Source organism: Labrus mixtus, chromosome 14 (assembly GCF_963584025.1).
Source record: "Labrus mixtus chromosome 14, fLabMix1.1, whole genome shotgun sequence".
Classification (NCBI taxonomy): domain Eukaryota; kingdom Metazoa; phylum Chordata; class Actinopteri; order Labriformes; family Labridae; genus Labrus; species Labrus mixtus.
The window spans coordinates 21283049-21307150 of NC_083625.1; the positions used below are offsets into that span (position 1 = coordinate 21283049).

Sequence of the window (24102 nt, forward strand, 5' to 3'; positions counted from 1 at the left end):
TTTTCACTGGAAATGAGAACCTTGTGGAGAATATGGGCATTGATCCCACTACCTCTCGCATGCTAAGCAAGCGCTCTACCATTTGAGCTAATTCCCCTTTGAACACTGCTTACCGGCACGGCAGAAACACAGGTTAGATAAAGCAAAATGTTAAGTTATGACAAGATTTTCACTGGGGATGATGCAAACGTAAGATGCTAAGGATAGACTGCTAATCCATTGTGCTCTGCACGCGTGGGTTCGAATCCCATCCTCGTCGTCGTGTTGGAATGTTTCTTTGCTTAGATATGGAAAAAAATGTAAAGTTACAACAAGATTTTCACTGGAAATGATAACCTTGTGGAGAATATGGGCATTGATCCCACTACCTCTCGCATGCTAAGCAAGCGCTCTACCATTTGAGCTAATTCCCCTTTGAACACTGCTTACCGGAACGGCAGAAACACAGGTTAGATAAAGCAAAATGTTAAGTTATGACAAGATTTTCACTGGGGATGATGCAAACGTAAGATGCTAAGGATAGACTGCTAATCCATTGTGCTCTGCACGCGTGGGTTCGAATCCCATCCTCGTCGTCGTGTTGGAATGTTTCTTTGCTTAGATATGGAAAAAAATTTAAAGTTACAACAAGATTTTCACTGGGAATGATGTAATCTTAAGATGCAAAGGAGAACCTTGTGGAGAATGTGGGCATTGATACCATTACCTCTCGCATGCTATGCAAGCGCTCTACCATTTGAGCTAATTCCCCTTTGAAGACTTCTTATTGGCACCGCAGAAACACAGGTTAGATAAGGCAAAATGTTACGTTATGACAAGATTTTCACTGGGTATGATGCAAACGTAAGATGCTAAGGATAGACTGCTAATCCATTGTGCTCTGCATGCGTGGGTTCGAATCCCATCCTCGTCGTCGTGTTGGATATTTGTTTGACAACATCTTTAACCCTTCTTATCAACATTTGGACGAGGGATGACCTTGACTCAAGGTCTAAAGTAGAGTCTTGTGGAGAATGTGGGCATCGATCCAACTACCTCTTGCATGGGTCTACCATTTGTGCTAATTCCCCTGTGAACATGGCTTCCTGGCACTGCATCAACGCAGGTTAGATTCCGCATGAGCATCTTCTTATGATAACACTGTCTTTCGTCTTTTCGTGATATCGCTTTTGGGTGACGAGGTGGCCGAGTGGTTAAGGCGATGGACTGCTAATCCATTGTGCTCTGCACGCGTGGGTTCGAATCCCATCCTTGTCGTCATGTTGGAATGTTTCTTTGCTTAGATATGGAAAAAAATGGAAAGTTACAACAAGATTTTCACTGGAAATGATAACCTTGTGGAGAATATGGGCATTGATCCCACTACCTCTCACATGCTAAGCAAGCGCTCTACCATTAGAGCTAATTCCCCTTTGAACACTGCTTACCAGCACCACAGAACCACAGGTTAGATAAAGCAAAATGTTAAGTTATGACAAGATTTTCACAGGGGATGATGCAAACGTAAGATGCTAAGGATAGACTGCTAATCCATTGTGCTCTGCACGCGTGGGTTCGAATCCCATCCTCGTCGTCGTGTTGGAATGTTTCTTTGCTTAGATATGGAAAAAAATGTAAAGTTACAACAAGATTTTCACTGGAAATGAGAACCTTGTGGAGAATGTGGGCATTGATACCATTACCTCTCGCATGCTATGCAAGCGCTCTACCATTTGAGCTAATTCCCCTTTGAACACTGCTTACCGGCACGGCAGAAACACAGGTTAGATAAAGCAAAATGTTAAGTTATGACAAGATTTTCACTGGGGATGATGCAAACGTAAGATGCTAAGGATAGACTGCTAATCCATTGTGCTCTGCACGCGTGGGTTCGAATCCCATCCTCGTCGTCGTGTTGGAATGTTTCTTTGCTTAGATATGGAAAAAAATTTAAAGTTACAACAAGATTTTCACTGGGAATGATGTAAACTTCAGATGCAAAGGAGAACCTTGTGGAGAATGTGGGCATTGATACCATTACCTCTCGCATGCTATGCAAGCACTCTACCATTTGAGCTAATTCCCCTTTGAAGACTTCTTATCGGCACCGCAGAAACACAGGTTAGATAAGGCAAAATGTTACGTTATGACAAGATTTTCACTGGGTATGATGCAAACGTAAGATGCTAAGGATAGACTGCTAATCCATTGTGCTCTGCACGCGTGGGTTCGAATCCCATCCTCGTCGACGTGTTGGATATTTGTTTGACAACATCTTTAACCCTTCTTATCAACATTTGGACTAGGGATGACCTTGGCTCAAGGTCTAAAGTAGAGTCTTGTGGAGAATGTGGGCATCGATCCAACTACCTCTTGCATGGGTCTACCATTTGTGCTAATTCCCCTGTGAACATGGCTTCCTGGCACTGCATCAACGCAGGTTAGATTCCGCATGATCATCTTCTTATGATAACACTGTCTTTCGTCTTTTCCTGATATCACTTTTGGGTGACGAGGTGGGCGAGTGGTTAAGGCGATGGACTGCTAATCCATTGTGCTCTGCACGCGTGGGTTCGAATCCCATCCTTGTCGTCATGTTGGAATGTTTCTTTGCTTAGATATGGAAAAAAATGTAAAGTTACAACAAGATTTTCACTGGAAATGATAACCTTGTGGAGAATATGTGCATTGATCCCACTACCTCTCGCATGCTAAGCAAGCACTCTACCATTTGAGCTAATTCCCCTTTGAACACTGCTTACCAGCACCACAGAAACACAGGTTAGATAAAGCAAAATGTTAAGTTATGACAAGATTTTCACTGGGGATGATGCAAACGTAAGATGCTAAGGATAGACTGCTAATCCATTGTGCTCTGCACGCGTGGGTTCGAATCCCATCCTCGTCGTCGTGTTGGAATGTTTCTTTGCTTATATATGGAAAAAAATGTAAAGTTACAACAAGATTTTCACTGGAAATGATAACCTTGTGGAGAATATGGACATTGATCCCACTACCTCTCGCATGCTAAGCAAGCGCTCAACCATTTGAGCTAATTCCCCTTTGAACATTGCTTACCAGCACCACAGAAACACAGGTTAGATAAAGCAAAATGTTAAGTTATGACAAGATTTTCACTGGGGATGATGCAAACGTAAGACGCTAAGGATAGACTGCTAATCCATTGTGCTCTGCACGCGTGGGTTCGAATCCCATCCTCGTCGTCGTGTTGGAATGTTTCTTTGCTTAGATATGGAAAAAAATGTAAAGTTACAACAAGATTTTCACTGGAAATGATAACCTTGTGGAGAATATGGACATTGATCCCACTACCTCTCGCATGCTAAGCAAGCGCTCTACCATTTGAGCTAATTCCCCTTTGAACATTGCTTACCAGCACCACAGAAACACAGGTTAGATAAAGCAAAATGTTAAGTTATGACAAGATTTTCACTGGGGATGATGCAAACGTAAGATGCTAAGGATAGACTGCTAATCCATTGTGCTCTGCACGCGTGGGGTCGAATCCCATCCTCGTCGTCGTGTTGGAATATTTGTTTGCTTGGATATGGAAAAAAATTTAAAGTTACAACAAGATTTTCACTGGGAATGATGTAAATGAGAACCTTGTGGAAAATATGGGCATTGATACCACTACCTCTCGCATGCTAAGAAAGCGCTCTACCATTTGAGCTAATTCCCCTTTGAAGACTTCTTATTGGCACCGCAGAAACACAGGTTAGATAAGGCAAAATGTTACGTTATGACAAGATTTTCACTGGGTATGATGCAAACGTAAGATGCTAAGGATAGACTGCTAATCCATTGTGCTCTGCACGCGTGGGTTCGAATCCCATCCTCGTCGTCGTGTTGGAATGTTTCTTTGCTTAGATATGGAAAAAAATGTAAAGTTACAACAAGATTTTCACTGGGAATGATGTAAACATTGATCCCACTACCTCTCTCATGCTAAGCAAGCGCTCTACCATTTGAGCTAATTCCCCTTTGAACATTGCTTACCGGCACCACAGAAACACAGGTTAGATAAAGCAAAATGTTAACTTATGACAAGATTTTCACTGGGGATGATGCAAACGTAAGATGCTAAGGATAGACTGCTAATCCATTGTGCTCTGCACGCGTGGGTTCGAATCCCATCCTCGTCGTCGTGTTGGAATATTTGTTTGCTTGGATATGGAAAAAAATTTAAAGTTACAACAAGATTTTCACTGGGAATGATGTAAATGAGAACCTTGTGGAAAATATGGGCATTGATACCACTACCTCTCGCATGCGAAGCAAGCGCTCTACCATTTGAGCTAATTCCCCTTTGAAGACTTCTTATCGGCACCGCAGAAACACAGGTTAGATAAGGCAAAATGTTACGTTATGACAAGATTTTCACTGGGTATGATGCAAACGTAAGATGCTAAGGATAGACTGCTAGTCCATTGTGCTCTACACGCGTGGGTTCGAATCCCATCCTCGTCGTCGTGTTGGAATGTTTCTTTGCTTAGATATGGAAAAAAATGTAAAGTTACAACAAGATTTTCACTGGAAATGATGTAAATGAGAACCTTGTGGAGAATATGGGCATTGATCCCACTACCTCTCGCATGCTAAGCAAGCACTCTATCATTTGAGCTAATTTCCCTTTGAACACTGCTTACCGGCACGGCAGAAACACAGGTTAGATAAAGCAAAATGTTAAGTTATGACAAGATTTTCACTGGGGATGATGCAAACGTAAGATGCTAAGGATAGACTGCTAGTCCATTGTGCTCTGCACGCGTGGGTTCGAATCCCATCCTCGTCGTCGTGTTGGAATGTTTCTTTGCTTAGATATGGAAAAAAATGTAAAGTTACAACAAGATTTTCACTGGAAATGATGTAAACTTAAGATGCAAAGGAGAACCTTGTGGAGAACGTGGGCATTGATACCATTACCTCTCGCATGCTAAGCAAGCGCTCTACCATTTGAGCTAATTCCCCTTTGAACATTGCTTACCGGCACCACAGAAACACAGGTTAGATAAAGCAAAATGTTAACTTATGACAAGATTTTCACTGGGGATGATGCAAACGTAAGATGCTAAGGATAGACTGCTAATCCATTGTGCTCTGCACGCGTGGGTTCGAATCCCATCCTCGTCGTCGTGTTGGAATATTTGTTTGCTTGCATATGGAAAAAAATTTAAAGTTACAACAAGATTTTCACTGGGAATGATGTAAATGAGAACCTTGTGGAAAATATGGGCATTGATACCACTACCTCTCGCATGCGAAGCAAGCGCTCTACCATTTGAGCTAATTCCCCTTTGAAGACTTCTTATCGGCACCGCAGAAACACAGGTTAGATAAGACAAAATGTTACGTTATGACAAGATTTTCACTGGGTATGATGCAAACGTAAGATGCAAAGGATAGACTGCTAATCCATTGTGCTCTGCATGCGTGGGTTCGAATCCCATCCTCGTCGTCGTGTTGGAATGTTTCTTTGCTTAGATATGGAAAAAAATGTAAAGTTACAACAAGATTTTCACTGGGAATGATGTAAACTTAAGATGCAAAGGAGAACCTTGTGGAGAATGTGGGCTTTAATACCATTACCTCTCGCATGCTAAGCAAGCGCTCTACCATTTGAGCTAATTCCCCTTTGAAGACTTCTTATTGGCACCGCAGAAACACAGGTTAGATAAGGCAAAATGTTAAGTTATGACAAGATTTTCACTGGGTATGATGCAAACGTAAGATGCTAAGGATAGACTGCTAATCCATTGTGCTCTGCATGCGTGGGTTCGAATCCCATCCTCGTCGTCGTGTTGGATATTTGTTTGACAACATCTTTAACCCTTCTTATCAACATTTGGACTAGGGATGACCTTGGCTCAAGGTCTAAAGTAGAGTCTTGTGGAGAATGTGGGCATCGATCCAACTACCTCTTGCATGGGTCTACCATTTGTGCTAATTCCCCTGTGAACATGGCTTCCTGGCACTGCATCAATGCAGGTTAGATTCTGCATGATCATCTTCTTATGATAACACTGTCTTTCGTCTTGTCCTGATATCAGTTTTGGGTGACGAGGTGGACGAGTGGTTAAGGCGATGGACTGCTAATCCATTGTGCTCTGCACGCGTGGGTTCGAATCCCATCCTCGTCGTCGTGTTGGAATGTTTCTTTGCTTAGATATGGAAAAAAATGTAAAGTTACAACAAGATTTTCACTGGAAATGATGTAAATGAGAACCTTGTGGAGAATATGGGCATCGATCCCACTACCTCTCACATGCTAAGCAAGCGCTCTACCATTTGAGCTAATTCCCCTTTGAACACTGCTTACCGGCACCGCAGAAACACAGGTTAGATAAAGCAAAATGTTAAGTTATGACAAGATTTTCACTGGGGATGATGCAAACGTAAGATGCTAAGGATAGACTGCTAATCCATTGTGCTCTGCACGCGTGGGTTCGAATCCCATCCTCGTCGTCGTGTTGGAATGTTTCTTTGCTTAGATATGGAAAAAAATGTAAAGTTACAACAAGATTTTCACTGGGAATGATGTAAACTTAAGATGCAAAGGAGAACCTTGTGGAGAATGTGGGCATTGATACCATTACCTCTCGCATGCTATGCAAGCGCTCTACCATTTGAGCTAATTCCCCTTTGAAGACTTCTTATTGGCACCGCAGAAACACAGGTTAGATAAGGCAAAATGTTACGTTATGACAAGATTTTCACTGGGTATGATGCAAACGTAAGATGCTAAGGATAGACTGCTAATCCATTGTGCTCTGCATGCGTGGGTTCGAATCCCATCCTCGTCGTCGTGTTGGATATTTGTTTGACAACATCTTTAACCCTTCTTATCAACATTTGGACTAGGGATGACCTTGGCTCAAGGTCTAAAGTAGAGTCTTGTGGAGAATGTGGGCATCGATCCAACTACCTCTTGCATGGGTCTACCATTTGTGCTAATTCCCCTGTGAACATGGCTTCCTGGCACTGCATCAATGCAGGTTAGATTCTGCATGATCATCTTCTTATGATAACACTGTCTTTCATCTTGTCCTGATGTCAGTTTTGGGTGACGAGGTGGCCGAGTGGTTAAGGCGATGGACTGCTAATCCATTGTGCTCTGCACGCGTGGGTTCGAATCCCATCCTCGTCGTCGTGTTGGAATGTTTCTTTGCTTAGATATGGAAAAAAATGTAAAGTTACAACAAGATTTTCACTGGAAATGATAACCTTGTGGAGAATATGGGCATTGATCCCACTACCTCTCGCATGCTAAGCAAGCGCTCTACCATTTGAGCTAATTCCCCTTTGAACACTGCTTACCGGAACGGCAGAAACACAGGTTAGATAAAGCAAAATGTTAAGTTATGACAAGATTTTCACTGGGGATGATGCAAACGTAAGATGCTAAGGATAGACTGCTAATCCATTGTGCTCTGCACGCGTGGGTTCGAATCCCATCCTCGTCGTCGTGTTGGAATGTTTCTTTGCTTAGATATGGAAAAAAATTTAAAGTTACAACAAGATTTTCACTGGGAATGATGTAATCTTAAGATGCAAAGGAGAACCTTGTGGAGAATGTGGGCATTGATACCATTACCTCTCGCATGCTATGCAAGCGCTCTACCATTTGAGCTAATTCCCCTTTGAAGACTTCTTATTGGCACCGCAGAAACACAGGTTAGATAAGGCAAAATGTTACGTTATGACAAGATTTTCACTGGGTATGATGCAAACGTAAGATGCTAAGGATAGACTGCTAATCCATTGTGCTCTGCATGCGTGGGTTCGAATCCCATCCTCGTCGTCGTGTTGGATATTTGTTTGACAACATCTTTAACCCTTCTTATCAACATTTGGACGAGGGATGACCTTGACTCAAGGTCTAAAGTAGAGTCTTGTGGAGAATGTGGGCATCGATCCAACTACCTCTTGCATGGGTCTACCATTTGTGCTAATTCCCCTGTGAACATGGCTTCCTGGCACTGCATCAACGCAGGTTAGATTCCGCATGAGCATCTTCTTATGATAACACTGTCTTTCGTCTTTTCGTGATATCACTTTTGGGTGACGAGGTGGCCGAGTGGTTAAGGCGATGGACTGCTAATCCCTTGTGCTCTGCACGCGTGGGTTCGAATCCCATCCTCGTCGTCATGTTGGAATGTTTCTTTGCTTAGATATGGAAAAAAATGGAAAGTTACAACAAGATTTTCACTGGAAATGATAACCTTGTGGAGAATATGGGCATTGATCCCACTACCTCTCGCATGCTAAGCAAGCACTCTACCATTAGAGCTAATTCCCCTTTGAACACTGCTTACCAGCACCACAGAAACACAGGTTAGATAAAGCAAAATGTTAACTTATGACAAGATTTTCACTGGGGATGATGCAAACGTAAGATGCTAAGGATAGACTGCTAATCCATTGTGCTCTGCACGCGTGGGTTCGAATCCCATCCTCGTCGTCGTGTTGGAATGTTTTTTTGCTTAGATGTGGAAAAAAATGTAAAGTTACAACAAGATTTTCACAGGAAATGATGTAAATGAGAACCTTGTGGAGAATATGGGCCTTGATCTCACTACCTCTCGCATGCTAAGCAAGCGCTCTACCATTTGAGCTAATTCCCCTTTGAACATTGCTTACCAGCACCACAGAAACACAGGTTAGATAAAGCAAAATGTTAAGTTATGACAAGATTTTCACAGGGGATGATGCAAACGTAAGACGCTAAGGATAGACTGCTAATCCATTGTGCTCTGCACGCGTGGGTTCGAATCCCATCCTCGTCGTCGTGTTGGAATGTTTCTTTGCTTAGATATGGAAAAAAATGTAAAGTTACAACAAGATTTTCACTGGAAATGAGAACCTTGTGGAGAATATGGGCATTGATCCCACTACCTCTCGCATGCTAAGCAAGCGCTCTACCATTTGAGCTAATTCCCCTTTGAACACTGCTTACCGGCACGGCAGAAACACAGGTTAGATAAAGCAAAATGTTAAGTTATGACAAGATTTTCACTGGGGATGATGCAAACGTAAGATGCTAAGGATAGACTGCTAATCCATTGTGCTCTGCACGCGTGGGTTCGAATCCCATCCTCGTCGTCGTGTTGGAATGTTTCTTTGCTTAGATATGGAAAAAAATGTAAAGTTACAACAAGATTTTCACTGGAAATGATAACCTTGTGGAGAATATGGGCATTGATCCCACTACCTCTCGCATGCTAAGCAAGCGCTCTACCATTTGAGCTAATTCCCCTTTGAACACTGCTTACCGGAACGGCAGAAACACAGGTTAGATAAAGCAAAATGTTAAGTTATGACAAGATTTTCACTGGGGATGATGCAAACGTAAGATGCTAAGGATAGACTGCTAATCCATTGTGCTCTGCACGCGTGGGTTCGAATCCCATCCTCGTCGTCGTGTTGGAATGTTTCTTTGCTTAGATATGGAAAAAAATTTAAAGTTACAACAAGATTTTCACTGGGAATGATGTAATCTTAAGATGCAAAGGAGAACCTTGTGGAGAATGTGGGCATTGATACCATTACCTCTCGCATGCTATGCAAGCGCTCTACCATTTGAGCTAATTCCCCTTTGAAGACTTCTTATTGGCACCGCAGAAACACAGGTTAGATAAGGCAAAATGTTACGTTATGACAAGATTTTCACTGGGTATGATGCAAACGTAAGATGCTAAGGATAGACTGCTAATCCATTGTGCTCTGCATGCGTGGGTTCGAATCCCATCCTCGTCGTCGTGTTGGATATTTGTTTGACAACATCTTTAACCCTTCTTATCAACATTTGGACGAGGGATGACCTTGACTCAAGGTCTAAAGTAGAGTCTTGTGGAGAATGTGGGCATCGATCCAACTACCTCTTGCATGGGTCTACCATTTGTGCTAATTCCCCTGTGAACATGGCTTCCTGGCACTGCATCAACGCAGGTTAGATTCCGCATGAGCATCTTCTTATGATAACACTGTCTTTCGTCTTTTCGTGATATCGCTTTTGGGTGACGAGGTGGCCGAGTGGTTAAGGCGATGGACTGCTAATCCATTGTGCTCTGCACGCGTGGGTTCGAATCCCATCCTCGTCGTCATGTTGGAATGTTTCTTTGCTTAGATATGGAAAAAAATGGAAAGTTACAACAAGATTTTCACTGGAAATGATAACCTTGTGGAGAATATGGGCATTGATCCCACTACCTCTCACATGCTAAGCAAGCGCTCTACCATTAGAGCTAATTCCCCTTTGAACACTGCTTACCAGCACCACAGAAACACAGGTTAGATAAAGCAAAATGTTAAGTTATGACAAGATTTTCACAGGGGATGATGCAAACGTAAGATGCTAAGGATAGACTGCTAATCCATTGTGCTCTGCACGCGTGGGTTCGAATCCCATCCTCGTCGTCGTGTTGGAATGTTTCTTTGCTTAGATATGGAAAAAAATGTAAAGTTACAACAAGATTTTCACTGGAAATGAGAACCTTGTGGAGAATGTGGGCATTGATACCATTACCTCTCGCATGCTATGCAAGCGCTCTACCATTTGAGCTAATTCCCCTTTGAACACTGCTTACCGGCACGGCAGAAACACAGGTTAGATAAAGCAAAATGTTAAGTTATGACAAGATTTTCACTGGGGATGATGCAAACGTAAGATGCTAAGGATAGACTGCTAATCCATTGTGCTCTGCACGCGTGGGTTCGAATCCCATCCTCGTCGTCGTGTTGGAATGTTTCTTTGCTTAGATATGGAAAAAAATTTAAAGTTACAACAAGATTTTCACTGGGAATGATGTAAACTTCAGATGCAAAGGAGAACCTTGTGGAGAATGTGGGCATTGATACCATTACCTCTCGCATGCTATGCAAGCACTCTACCATTTGAGCTAATTCCCCTTTGAAGACTTCTTATCGGCACCGCAGAAACACAGGTTAGATAAGGCAAAATGTTACGTTATGACAAGATTTTCACTGGGTATGATGCAAACGTAAGATGCTAAGGATAGACTGCTAATCCATTGTGCTCTGCATGCGTGGGTTCGAATCCCATCCTCGTCGACGTGTTGGATATTTGTTTGACAACATCTTTAACCCTTCTTATCAACATTTGGACTAGGGATGACCTTGGCTCAAGGTCTAAAGTAGAGTCTTGTGGAGAATGTGGGCATCGATCCAACTACCTCTTGCATGGGTCTACCATTTGTGCTAATTCCCCTGTGAACATGGCTTCCTGGCACTGCATCAACGCAGGTTAGATTCCGCATGATCATCTTCTTATGATAACACTGTCTTTCGTCTTTTCCTGATATCACTTTTGGGTGACGAGGTGGGCGAGTGGTTAAGGCGATGGACTGCTAATCCATTGTGCTCTGCACGCGTGGGTTCGAATCCCATCCTTGTCGTCATGTTGGAATGTTTCTTTGCTTAGATATGGAAAAAAATGTAAAGTTACAACAAGATTTTCACTGGAAATGATAACCTTGTGGAGAATATGTGCATTGATCCCACTACCTCTCGCATGCTAAGCAAGCACTCTACCATTTGAGCTAATTCCCCTTTGAACACTGCTTACCAGCACCACAGAAACACAGGTTAGATAAAGCAAAATGTTAAGTTATGACAAGATTTTCACTGGGGATGATGCAAACGTAAGATGCTAAGGATAGACTGCTAATCCATTGTGCTCTGCACGCGTGGGTTCGAATCCCATCCTCGTCGTCGTGTTGGAATGTTTCTTTGCTTATATATGGAAAAAAATGTAAAGTTACAACAAGATTTTCACTGGAAATGATAACCTTGTGGAGAATATGGACATTGATCCCACTACCTCTCGCATGCTAAGCAAGCGCTCAACCATTTGAGCTAATTCCCCTTTGAACATTGCTTACCAGCACCACAGAAACACAGGTTAGATAAAGCAAAATGTTAAGTTATGACAAGATTTTCACTGGGGATGATGCAAACGTAAGACGCTAAGGATAGACTGCTAATCCATTGTGCTCTGCACGCGTGGGTTCGAATCCCATCCTCGTCGTCGTGTTGGAATGTTTCTTTGCTTAGATATGGAAAAAAATGTAAAGTTACAACAAGATTTTCACTGGAAATGATAACCTTGTGGAGAATATGGACATTGATCCCACTACCTCTCGCATGCTAAGCAAGCGCTCTACCATTTGAGCTAATTCCCCTTTGAACATTGCTTACCAGCACCACAGAAACACAGGTTAGATAAAGCAAAATGTTAAGTTATGACAAGATTTTCACTGGGGATGATGCAAACGTAAGATGCTAAGGATAGACTGCTAATCCATTGTGCTCTGCACGCGTGGGGTCGAATCCCATCCTCGTCGTCGTGTTGGAATATTTGTTTGCTTGGATATGGAAAAAAATTTAAAGTTACAACAAGATTTTCACTGGGAATGATGTAAATGAGAACCTTGTGGAAAATATGGGCATTGATACCACTACCTCTCGCATGCTAAGAAAGCGCTCTACCATTTGAGCTAATTCCCCTTTGAAGACTTCTTATTGGCACCGCAGAAACACAGGTTAGATAAGGCAAAATGTTACGTTATGACAAGATTTTCACTGGGTATGATGCAAACGTAAGATGCTAAGGATAGACTGCTAATCCATTGTGCTCTGCACGCGTGGGTTCGAATCCCATCCTCGTCGTCGTGTTGGAATGTTTCTTTGCTTAGATATGGAAAAAAATGTAAAGTTACAACAAGATTTTCACTGGGAATGATGTAAACATTGATCCCACTACCTCTCTCATGCTAAGCAAGCGCTCTACCATTTGAGCTAATTCCCCTTTGAACATTGCTTACCGGCACCACAGAAACACAGGTTAGATAAAGCAAAATGTTAACTTATGACAAGATTTTCACTGGGGATGATGCAAACGTAAGATGCTAAGGATAGACTGCTAATCTATTGTGCTCTGCATGCGTGGGTTCGAATCCCATCCTCGTCGTCGTGTTGGAATATTTGTTTGCTTGGATATGGAAAAAAATTTAAAGTTACAACAAGATTTTCACTGGGAATGATGTAAATGAGAACCTTTTGGAAAATATGGGCATTGATACCACTACATCTCGCATGCTAAGCAAGCGCTCTACCATTTGAGCTAATTCCCCTTTGAAGACTTCTTATTGGCACCGCAGAAACACAGGTTAGATAAGGCAAAATGTTACGTTATGACAAGATTTTCACTGGGTATGATGCAAACGTAAGATGCTAAGGATAGACTGCTAATCCATTGTGCTCTGCATGCGTGGGTTCGAATCCCATCCTCATCGTCGTGTTGGAATGTTTCTTTGCTTAGATATGGAAAAAAATGTATAGTTACAACAAGATTTTCACTGGGAATGATGTAAACATTGATCCCACTACCTCTCTCATGCTAAGCAAGCGCTCTACCATTTGAGCTAATTCCCCTTTGAACATTGCTTACCGGCACCACAGAAACACAGGTTAGATAAAGCAAAATGTTAACTTATGACAAGATTTTCACTGGGGATGATGCAAACGTAAGATGCTGAGGATAGACTGCTAATCCATTGTGCTCTGCATGCGTGGGTTCGTATCCCATCCTCGTCGTCGTGTTGGAATGTTTCTTTGCTTAGATATGGAAAAAAATGTAAAGTTACAACAAGATTTTCACTGGGAATGATGTAAATGAGAACCTTGTGGAAAATATGGGCATTGATCCTACTACCTCTTGCATGCTAAGCAAGCACTCTACCATTTGAGCTAATTCCCCTTTGAAGACTTCTTATCTGCACCGCAGTAACACAGGTTAGATGAGGCAAAATGTTAAGTTATGACAAGATTTTCACTGGGAATGATGTAAACTTAAGATGCAAAGGAGAACCTTGTGGAGAATGTGGGCATTGATCCCACTACCTCCCGCATGCTAAGCAAGCGCTCTACCATTTGAGCTAATTCCCCTTTGAACATTGCTTATCGGCAACACAGAAACACAGGTTAGATAAAGCAAAATGTTAACTTATGACAAGATTTTCACTGGGGATGATGCAAACGTAAGATGCTAAGGATAGACTGCTAATCCATTGTGCTCTGCACGCGTGGGTTCGAATCCCATCCTCGTCGTCGTGTTGGATATTTGTTTGACAACATCTTTAACCCTACTTATCAACATTTGGACTGGGGATGACCTTGGCTCAAGGTCTAAAGTAGAGTCTTGTGGAGAATGTGGGCATCGATCCAACTACCTCTTGCATGGGTCTACCATTTGTGTTAATTCCCTTGTGAACATGGCTTCCTGGCACTGCATCAACGCAGGTTAGATTCCGCATGATCATCTTCTTATGATAACACTGTCTTTCGTCTTTTCCTGATATCACTTTTGGGTGACGAGGTGGCCGAGTGGTTAAGGCGATGGACTGCTAATCCATTGTGCTCTGCACGCGTGGGTTCGAATCCCATCCTCGTCGTCGTGTTGGAATATTTGTTTGCTTGGATATGGAAAAAAATTTAAAGTTACAACAAGATTTTCACTGGGAATGATGTAAATGAGAACCTTGTGGAACATATGGGCATTGATACCACTACCTCTCGCATGCTAAGCAAGCGCTCTACCATTTGAGCTAATTCCCCTTTGAAGACTTCTTATTGGCACCGCAGAAACACAGGTTAGATAAGGCAAAATGTTACGTTATGACAAGATTTTCACTGGGTATGATGCAAACGTAAGATGCTAAGGATAGACTGCTAATCCATTGTGCTCTGCACGCGTGGGTTCGAATCCCATCCTCGTCGTCGTGTTGGAATGTTTGTTTGCTTAGATATGGAAAAAATTTTAAAGTTACAACAAGATTTTCACTGGGAGTGATGTAAACATTGATCCCACTACCTCTCGCATGCTAAGCAAGCGCTCTACCATTTGAGCTAATTCCCCTTTGAACATTGCTTACCGGCACCACAGAAACACAGGTTAGATAAAGCAAAATGTTAACTTATGACAAGATTTTCACTGGGGATGATGCAAACGTAAGATGCTAAGGATAGACTGCTAATCCATTGTGCTCTGCACGCGTGGGTTCGAATCCCATCCTCGTCGTCGTGTTGGATATTTGTTTGACAACATCTTTAACCCTACTTATCAACATTTGGACTGGGGATGACCTTGGCTCAAGGTCTAAAGTAGAGTCTTGTGGAGAATGTGGGCATCGATCCAACTACCTCTTGCATGGGTCTACCATTTGTGTTAATTCCCCTGTGAACATGGCTTCCTGGCACTGCATCAACGCAGGTTAGATTCCGCATGATCATCTTCTTATGATAACACTGTCTTTCGTCTTTTCCTGATATCACTTTTGGGTGACGAGGTGGCCGAGTGGTTAAGGCGATGGACTGCTAATCCATTGTGCTCTGCACGCGTGGGTTCGAATCCCATCCTCGTCGTCGTGTTGGAATATTTGTTTGCTTGGATATGGAAAAAAATTTAAAGTTACAACAAGATTTTCACTGGGAATGATGTAAATGAGAACCTTGTGGAACATATGGGCATTGATACCACTACCTCTCGCATGCTAAGCAAGCGCTCTACCATTTGAGCTAATTCCCCTTTGAAGACTTCTTATTGGCACCGCAGAAACACAGGTTAGATAAGGCAAAATGTTACGTTATGACAAGATTTTCACTGGGTATGATGCAAACGTAAGATGCTAAGGATAGACTGCTAATCCATTGTGCTCTGCACGCGTGGGTTCGAATCCCATCCTCGTCGTCGTGTTGGAATGTTTGTTTGCTTAGATATGGAAAAAATTTTAAAGTTACAACAAGATTTTCACTGGGAGTGATGTAAACATTGATCCCACTACCTCTCGCATGCTAAGCAAGCGCTCTACCATTTGAGCTAATTCCCCTTTGAACATTGCTTACCGGCACCACAGAAACACAGGTTAGATAAAGCAAAATGTTAACTTATGACAAGATTTTCACTGGGGATGATGCAAACGTAAGATGCTGAGGATAGACTGCTAATCCATTGTGCTCTGCATGCGTGGGATCGAATCCCATCCTCGTCGTCATGTTGGAATGTTTCTTTGCTTAGATATGGAAAAAAATGTAAAGTTACAACAAGATTTTCACTGGGAATGATGTAAATGAGAACCTTGTGGAAAATATGGGCATTGATCCTAGTACCTCTTGCATGCTAAGCAAGCGCTCTACCATTTGAGCTAATTCCCCTTTGAACATTGCTTACCGGCACCACAGAAACACAGGTTAGATAAAGCAAAATGTTAACTTATGACAAGATTTTCACTGGGGATGATGCAAACGTAAGATGCTAAGGATAGACTGCTAATCCATTGTGCTCTGCATGCGTGGGTTCGAATCCCATCCTCGTCATCGTGTTGGATATTTGTTTGACAACATCTTTAACCCTACTTATCAACATTTGGACTGGGGATGACCTTGGCTCAAGGTCTAAAGTAGAGTCTTGTGGAGAATGTGGGCATCGATCCAACTACCTCTAGCATGGGTCTACCATTTGTGCTAATTCCCCTGTGAACATGGCTTCCTGGCACTGCATCAACGCAGGTTAGATTCCGCATGATCATCTTCTTATGATAACACTGTCTTTCGTCTTGTCCTGATATCAGTTTTGGGTGACGAGGTGGCCGAGTGGTTAAGGCGATGGACTGCTAATCCATTGTGCTCTGCACGCGTGGGTTCGAATCCCATCCTCGTCGTCATGTTGGAATGTTTCTTTGCTTAGATATGGAAAAAAATGTAAAGTTACAACAAAATTTTCACTGGGAATGATGTAAACGAGAACCTTGTGGAAAATATGGGCATTGATCCCACTACCTCTCGCATGCTAAGCAAGCGCTCTACCATTTGAGCTAATTCCCCTTTGAACACTGCTTACCGGCACCACAGAAACACAGGTTAGATAAAGCAAAATGTTAAGTTATGACAAGATTTTCACTGGGGATGATGCAAACGTAAGATGCTAAGGATAGACTGCTAATCCATTGTGCTCTGCACGCGTGGGTTCGAATCCCATCCTCGTCGTTGTGTTGGAATGTTTCTTTGCTTAGATATGGAAAAAAATGTGATGTTACAACAAGATTTTCACTGGGAATGATGTAAACAAGAACCTTGTGGAGAATGCGGGCATTGATACCACTACCTCTCGCATGCTAAGCAAGCGCTCTACCATTTGAGCTAATTCCCCTTCGAAGACTTCTTATCTGCACCGCAGAAACACAGGTTAGATGAGGCAAAATGTAAAGTTATGACAAGATTTTCACTGGGAATGATGTAAACTTAAGATGCAAAGGAGAACCTTGTGGAGAATGTGGGCATTGATCCCACTACCTCTCGCATGCTAAACAAGCGCTCTACCATTTGAGCTAATTCCCCTTTGAACATTGCTTACCAGCACCACAGAAACACAGGTTAGATAAAGCAAAATGTTAAATTATGACAAGATTTTCACTGGGGATGATGCAAAAGTAAGATGCTAAGGATAGACTGCTAATCCATTGTGCTCTGCATGCGTGGGTTCGAATCCCATCCTCGTCGTCGTGTTGGAATATTTGTTTGCTTGGATATGGAAAAAAATTTAAAGTTACAACAAGATTTTCACTGGGAAAGATGTAAATGAGAACCTTGTGGAAAATATGGGCATTGATACCACTACCTCTCGCATGCTAAGCAAGCGCTCTACCATTTGAGCTAATTCCCCTTTGAAGACATCTTATTGGCACCGCAGAAACACAGGTTAGATAAGGCAAAATGTTACGTTATGACAAGATTTTCACTGGGTATGATGTAAACGTAAGATGCTAAGGATAGACTGCTAATCCATTGTGCTCTGCACGCGTGGGTTCGAATCCCATCCTCGTCGTCGTGTTGGTGTTTCTTTGCTTAGATATGGAAAAAAATGTAAAGTTACAACAAGATTTTCACTGGGAATGATGTATACATTGATCCCACTACCTCTCGCATGCTAAGCAAGCGCTCTACCATTTGAGCTAATTCCCCTTTGAACATTGCTTACCGGCACCACAGAAACACAGGTTAGATAAAGCAAAATGTTAACTTATGACAAGATTTTCACTGGGGATGATGCAAACGTAAGATGCTGAGGATAGACTGCTAATCCATTGTGCTCTGCATGCGTGGGATCGAATCCCATCCTCGTCGTCGTGTTGGAATGTTTCTTTGCTTAGATATGGAAAAAAATGTAAAGTTACAACAAGATTTTCACTGGGAATGATGTAAATGAGAACCTTGTGGAAAATATGGGCATTGATCCTACTACCTCTTGCATGCTAAGCAAGTGCTCTAACATTTGAGCTAATTCCCCTTTGAAGACTTCTTATCTGCACCGCAGAAACACAGGTTAGATGAGGCAAAATGTTAAGTTATGACAAGATTTTCACTGGGAATGATGTAAACTTAAGATGCTAAGGATAGACTGCTAATCCATTGTGCTCTGCACGCGTGGGTTCGAATCCCATCCTCGTTGTCGTGTTGGATATTTGTTTGACAACATCTTTAACCCTACTTATCAACATTTGGACTGGGGATGACCTTGGCTCAAGGTCTAAAGTAGAGTCTTGTGGAGAATGTGGGCATCGATCCAACTACATCTTGCATGGGTCTACCATTTGTGCTAATTCCCCTGTGAACATGGCTTCCTGGCACTGCATCAACGCAGGTTAGATTCCGCATGATCATCTTCTTATGATAACACTGTCTTTCGTCTTGTCCTGATATTAGTTTTGGGTGACGAGGTGGCCGAGTGGTTAAGGCGATGGACTGCTAATCCATTGTGCTCTGCACGCGTGGGTTCGAATCCCATCCTCGTCGTTGTGTTGGAATGTTTCTTTGCTTAGATATGGAAAAAAATGTGATGTTACAACAAGATTTTCACTGGGAATGATGTAAACATTGATCCCACTACCTCTCGCATGCTAAGCAAGCGCTCTACCATTTGAGCTAATTCCCCTTTGAACATTGCTTACCGGCACCACAGAAACACAGGTTAGATAAAGCAAAATGTTAACTTATGACAAGATTTTCACTGGGGATGATGCAAACGTAAGATGCTAAGGATAGACTGCTAATCCATTGTGCTCCGCACGCGTGGGTTCGAATCCCATCCTCGTTGTCGTGTTGGAATGTTTCTTTGCTTAGATATGGAAAAAAATGTAAAGTTACATCAAGATTTTCACTGGAAATGATGTAAATGAGAACCTTGTGGAGAATATGGGCATTGATCCCACTACCTCTCGCATGCTAAGCAAGCGCTCTACCATTTGAGCTAATTCCCCTTTGAACACTGCTTACCGGCACGGCAGAAACACAGGTTAGATAAAGCAAAATGTTAAGTTATGACAAGATTTTCACTGGGGATGATGCAAGCGTAAGATGCTAAGGATAGACTGCTAATCCATTGTGCTCTGCATGCGTGGGTTCGAATCCCATCCTCGTCATCGTGTTGGATATTTGTTTGACAACATCTTTAACCCTACTTATCAACATTTGGACTGCGGATGACCTTGGCTCAAGGTCTAAAGTAGAGTCTTGTGGAGAATGTGGGCATCGATCCAACTACCTCTTGCATGGGTCTACCATTTGTGCTAATTCCCCTGTGAACATGGCTTCCTGGCACTGCATCAACGCAGGTTAGATTCCGCATGATCATCTTCTTATGATAACACTGTCTTTCGTCTTGTCCTGATATCAGTTTTGGGTGACGAGGTGGCCGAGTGGTTAAGGCGATGGACTGCTAATCCATTGTGCTCTGCACGCGTGGGTTCGAATCCCATCCTCGTCGTCATGTTGGAATGTTTCTTTGCTTAGATATGGAAAAAAATGTAAAGTTACAACAAAATTTTCACTGGGAATGATGTAAACGAGAACCTTGTGGAAAATATGGGCATTGATCCCACTACCTCTCGCATGCTAAGCAAGCGCTCTACCATTTGAGCTAATTCCCCTTTGAACACTGCTTACCGGCACCACAGAAACACAGGTTAGATAAAGCAAAATGTTAAGTTATGACAAGATTTTCACTGGGGATGATGCAAACGTAAGATGCTAAGGATAGACTGCTAATCCATTGTGCTCTGCACGCGTGGGTTCGAATCCCATCCTCGTCGTTGTGTTGGAATGTTTCTTTGCTTAGATATGGAAAAAAATGTGATGTTACAACAAGATTTTCACTGGGAATGATGTAAACAAGAACCTTGTGGAGAATGCGGGCATTGATACCACTACCTCTCGCATGCTAAGCAAGCGCTCTACCATTTGAGCTAATTCCCCTTCGAAGACTTCTTATCTGCACCGCAGAAACACAGGTTAGATGAGGCAAAATGTAAAGTTATGACAAGATTTTCACTGGGAATGATGTAAACTTAAGATGCAAAGGAGAACCTTGTGGAGAATGTGGGCATTGATCCCACTACCTCTCGCATGCTAAACAAGCGCTCTACCATTTGAGCTAATTCCCCTTTGAATATTGCTTACCAGCACCACAGAAACACAGGTTAGATAAAGCAAAATGTTAACTTATGACAAGATTTTCACTGGGGATGATGCAAACGTAAGATGCTGAGGATAGACTGCTAATCCATTGTGCTCTGCACGCGTGGGTTCGAATCCCATCCTCGTCGTCGTGTTGGAATGTTTCTTTGCTTAGATATGGAAAAAAATGTAAAGTTACAACAAGATTTTCACTGGGGATTATGCAAACGTAAGATGCTGAGGATAGACTGCTAATCCATTGTGCTCTGCATGCGTGGGATCGAATCCCATCCTCGTCGTCGTGTTGGAATGTTTCTTTGCTTAGATATGGAAAAAAATGTAAAGTTACAACAAGATTTTCACTGGGAATGATGTAAATGAGAACCTTGTGGAAAATATGGGCATTGATCCTACTACCTCTTGCATGCTAAGCAAGCGCTCTAACATTTGAGCTAATTCCCCTTTGAAGACTTCTTATCTGCACCGCAGAAACACAGGTTAGATGAGGCAAAATGTTAAGTTATGACAAGATTTTCACTGGGAATGATGTAAACTTAAGATGCTAAGGATAGACTGCTAATCCATTGTGCTCTGCACGCGTGGGTTCGAATCCCATCCTCGTTGTCGTGTTGGATATTTGTTTGACAACATCTTTAACCCTACTTATCAACATTTGGACTGGGGATGACCTTGGCTCAAGGTCTAAAGTAGAGTCTTGTGGAGAATGTGGGCATCGATCCAACTACATCTTGCATGGGTCTACCATTTGTGCTAATTCCCCTGTGAACATGGCTTCCTGGCACTGCATCAACGCAGGTTAGATTCCGCATGATCATCTTCTTATGATAACACTGTCTTTCGTCTTGTCCTGATATCAGTTTTGGGTGACGAGGTGGCCGAGTGGTTAAGGCGATGGACTGCTAATCCATTGTGCTCTGCACGCGTGGGTTCGAATCCCATCCTTGTCGTTGTGTTGGAATGTTTCTTTGCTTAGATATGGAAAAAAATGTGATGTTACAACAAGATTTTCACTGGGAATGATGTAAACATTGATCCCACTACCTCTCGCATGCTAAGCAAGCGCTCTACCATTTGAGCTAATTCCCCTTTGAACATTGCTTACCGGCACCACAGAAACACAGGTTAGATAAAGCAAAATGTTAACTTATGACAAGATTTTCACTGGGGATGATGCAAACGTAAGATGCTAAGGATAGACTGCTAATCCATTGTGCTCTGCACGCGTGGGTTCGAATCCCATCCTCGTCGTCATGTTGGAATGTTTCTTTGCTTAGATATGGAAAAAAATGTAAAGTTACAACAAAATTTTCACTGGGAATGATGTAAACGAGAACCTTGTGGAAAATATGGGCATTGATCCCACTACCTCTCGCATGCTAAGCAAGCGCTCTACCATTTGAGCTAATTCCCCTTTGAACATTGCTTACCGGCACCACAGAAACACAGGTTAGATAAAGCAAAATGTTAACTTATGACAAGATTTTCACTGGGGATGATGCAAACGTAAGATGCTGAGGATAGACTGCTAATCCATTGTGCTCTGCATGCGTGGGATCGAATCCCATCCTCGTCGTCGTGTTGGAATGTTTCTTTGCTTAGATATGGAAAAAAATGTAAAGTTACAACAAGATTTTTACTGGGAATGATGTAAATGAGAACCTTGTGGAAAATATGGGCATTGATCCTACTACCTCCTGCATGCTAAGCAAGCGCTCTAACATTTGAGCTAATTCCCCTTTGAAGACTTCTTATCTGCACCGCAGAAACACAGGTTAGATGAGGCAAAATGTTAAGTTATGACAAGATTTTCACTGGGAATGATGTAAACTTAAGATGCTAAGGATAGACTGCTAATCCATTGTGCTCTGCACGCGTGGGTTCGAATCCCATCCTCGTTGTCGTGTTGGATATTTGTTTGACAACATCTTTAACCCTACTTATCAACATTTGGACTGGGGATGACCTTGGCTCAAGGTCTAAAGTAGAGTCTTGTGGAGAATGTGGGCATCGATCCAACTACATCTTGCATGGGTCTACCATTTGTGCTAATTCCCCTGTGAACATGGCTTCCTGGCACTGCATCAACGCAGGTTAGATTCCGCATGATCATCTTCTTATGATAACACTGTCTTTCGTCTTGTCCTGATATTAGTTTTGGGTGACGAGGTGGCCGAGTGGTTAAGGCGATGGACAATAATCCATTGTGCTCTGCACGCGTGGGTTCGAATCCCATCCTCGTCGTTGTGTTGGAATGTTTCTTTGCTTAGATATGGAAAAAAATGTGATGTTACAACAAGATTTTCACTGGGAATGATGTAAACATTGATCCCACTACCTCTCGCATGCTAAGCAAGCGCTCTACCATTTGAGCTAATTCCCCTTTGAACATTGCTTACCGGCACCACAGAAACACAGGTTAGATAAAGCAAAATGTTAACTTATGACAAGATTTTCACTGGGGATGATGCAAACGTAAGATGCTAAGGATAGACTGCTAATCCATTGTGCTCCGCACGCGTGGGTTCGAATCCCATCCTCGTTGTCGTGTTGGAATGTTTCTTTGCTTAGATATGGAAAAAAATGTAAAGTTACATCAAGATTTTCACTGGAAATGATGTAAATGAGAACCTTGTGGAGAATATGGGCATTGATCCCACTACCTCTCGCATGCTAAGCAAGCGCTCTACCATTTGAGCTAATTCCCCTTTGAACACTGCTTACCGGCACGGCAGAAACACAGGTTAGATGAGGCAAAATGTTAAGTTATGACAAGATTTTCACTGGGAATGATGTAAACTTAAGATGCTAAGGATAGACTGCTAATCCATTGTGCTCTGCATGCGTGGGTTCGAATCCCATCCTCGTCATCGTGTTGGATATTTGTTTGACAACATCTTTAACCCTACTTATCAACATTTGGACTGCGGATGACCTTGGCTCAAGGTCTAAAGTAGAGTCTTGTGGAGAATGTGGGCATCGATCCAACTACTTCTTGCATGGGTCTACCATTTGTGCTAATTCCCCTGTGAACATGGCTTCCTGGCACTGCATCAACGCAGGTTAGATTCCGCATGATCATCTTGTTATGATAACACTGTCTTTCGTCTTGTCCTGATATCAGTTTTGGGTGACGAGGTGGCCGAGTGGTTAAGGTGATGGACTGCTAATCCATTGTGCTCTGCACGCGTGGGTTCGAATCCCATCCTCGTCGTCATGTTGGAATGTTTCTTTGCTTAGATATGGAAAAAAATGTAAAGTTACAACAAAATTTTCACTGGGAATGATGTAAACGAGAACCTTGTGGAAAATATGGGCATTGATCCCACTACCTCTCGCATGCTAAGCAAGCGCTCTACCATTTGAGCTAATTCCCCTTTGAACACTGCTTACCGGCACCACAGAAACACAGGTTAGATAAAGCAAAATGTTAAGTTATGACAAGATTTTCACTGGGGATGATGCAAACGTAAGATGCTAAGGATAGACTGCTAATCCATTGTGCTCTGCACGCGTGGGTTCGAATCCCATCCTCGTCGTTGTGTTGGAATGTTTCTT

The 24102-nt window shown here is 42.5% G+C and overlaps 14 non-coding genes across 14 annotated transcripts; all 14 read left to right on the plus strand.

Annotated features, from left to right (window-relative positions):
• The first annotated feature begins 1175 nt into the window (after positions 1 to 1175).
• Positions 1176 to 1257, plus strand: trnas-gcu (transfer RNA serine (anticodon GCU)). Its single transcript has one exon. It is a non-coding gene; the product is annotated as a tRNA-Ser (tRNA).
• Positions 1258 to 2489: 1232 nt separating this feature from the next.
• Positions 2490 to 2571, plus strand: trnas-gcu (transfer RNA serine (anticodon GCU)). The gene has a single exon. It is a non-coding gene; the product is annotated as a tRNA-Ser (tRNA).
• Positions 2572 to 6058: 3487 nt separating this feature from the next.
• trnas-gcu (transfer RNA serine (anticodon GCU)) lies at positions 6059 to 6140 on the plus strand. Its single transcript has one exon. It is a non-coding gene; the product is annotated as a tRNA-Ser (tRNA).
• A 925-nt stretch (positions 6141 to 7065) lies between these two features.
• On the plus strand, positions 7066 to 7147 carry trnas-gcu (transfer RNA serine (anticodon GCU)). The gene has a single exon. It is a non-coding gene; the product is annotated as a tRNA-Ser (tRNA).
• A 916-nt stretch (positions 7148 to 8063) lies between these two features.
• On the plus strand, positions 8064 to 8145 carry trnas-gcu (transfer RNA serine (anticodon GCU)). The gene has a single exon. It is a non-coding gene; the product is annotated as a tRNA-Ser (tRNA).
• A 1873-nt stretch (positions 8146 to 10018) lies between these two features.
• On the plus strand, positions 10019 to 10100 carry trnas-gcu (transfer RNA serine (anticodon GCU)). The gene has a single exon. It is a non-coding gene; the product is annotated as a tRNA-Ser (tRNA).
• A 1232-nt stretch (positions 10101 to 11332) lies between these two features.
• Positions 11333 to 11414, plus strand: trnas-gcu (transfer RNA serine (anticodon GCU)). The gene has a single exon. It is a non-coding gene; the product is annotated as a tRNA-Ser (tRNA).
• Positions 11415 to 14389: 2975 nt separating this feature from the next.
• On the plus strand, positions 14390 to 14471 carry trnas-gcu (transfer RNA serine (anticodon GCU)). The gene has a single exon. It is a non-coding gene; the product is annotated as a tRNA-Ser (tRNA).
• An 888-nt stretch (positions 14472 to 15359) lies between these two features.
• Positions 15360 to 15441, plus strand: trnas-gcu (transfer RNA serine (anticodon GCU)). Its single transcript has one exon. It is a non-coding gene; the product is annotated as a tRNA-Ser (tRNA).
• A 1213-nt stretch (positions 15442 to 16654) lies between these two features.
• Positions 16655 to 16736, plus strand: trnas-gcu (transfer RNA serine (anticodon GCU)). The gene has a single exon. It is a non-coding gene; the product is annotated as a tRNA-Ser (tRNA).
• A 2049-nt stretch (positions 16737 to 18785) lies between these two features.
• trnas-gcu (transfer RNA serine (anticodon GCU)) lies at positions 18786 to 18867 on the plus strand. The gene has a single exon. It is a non-coding gene; the product is annotated as a tRNA-Ser (tRNA).
• Positions 18868 to 19755: 888 nt separating this feature from the next.
• On the plus strand, positions 19756 to 19837 carry trnas-gcu (transfer RNA serine (anticodon GCU)). Its single transcript has one exon. It is a non-coding gene; the product is annotated as a tRNA-Ser (tRNA).
• A 1575-nt stretch (positions 19838 to 21412) lies between these two features.
• trnas-gcu (transfer RNA serine (anticodon GCU)) lies at positions 21413 to 21494 on the plus strand. Its single transcript has one exon. It is a non-coding gene; the product is annotated as a tRNA-Ser (tRNA).
• Positions 21495 to 23676: 2182 nt separating this feature from the next.
• On the plus strand, positions 23677 to 23758 carry trnas-gcu (transfer RNA serine (anticodon GCU)). Its single transcript has one exon. It is a non-coding gene; the product is annotated as a tRNA-Ser (tRNA).
• The last annotated feature ends 344 nt before the right edge of the window (positions 23759 to 24102 follow it).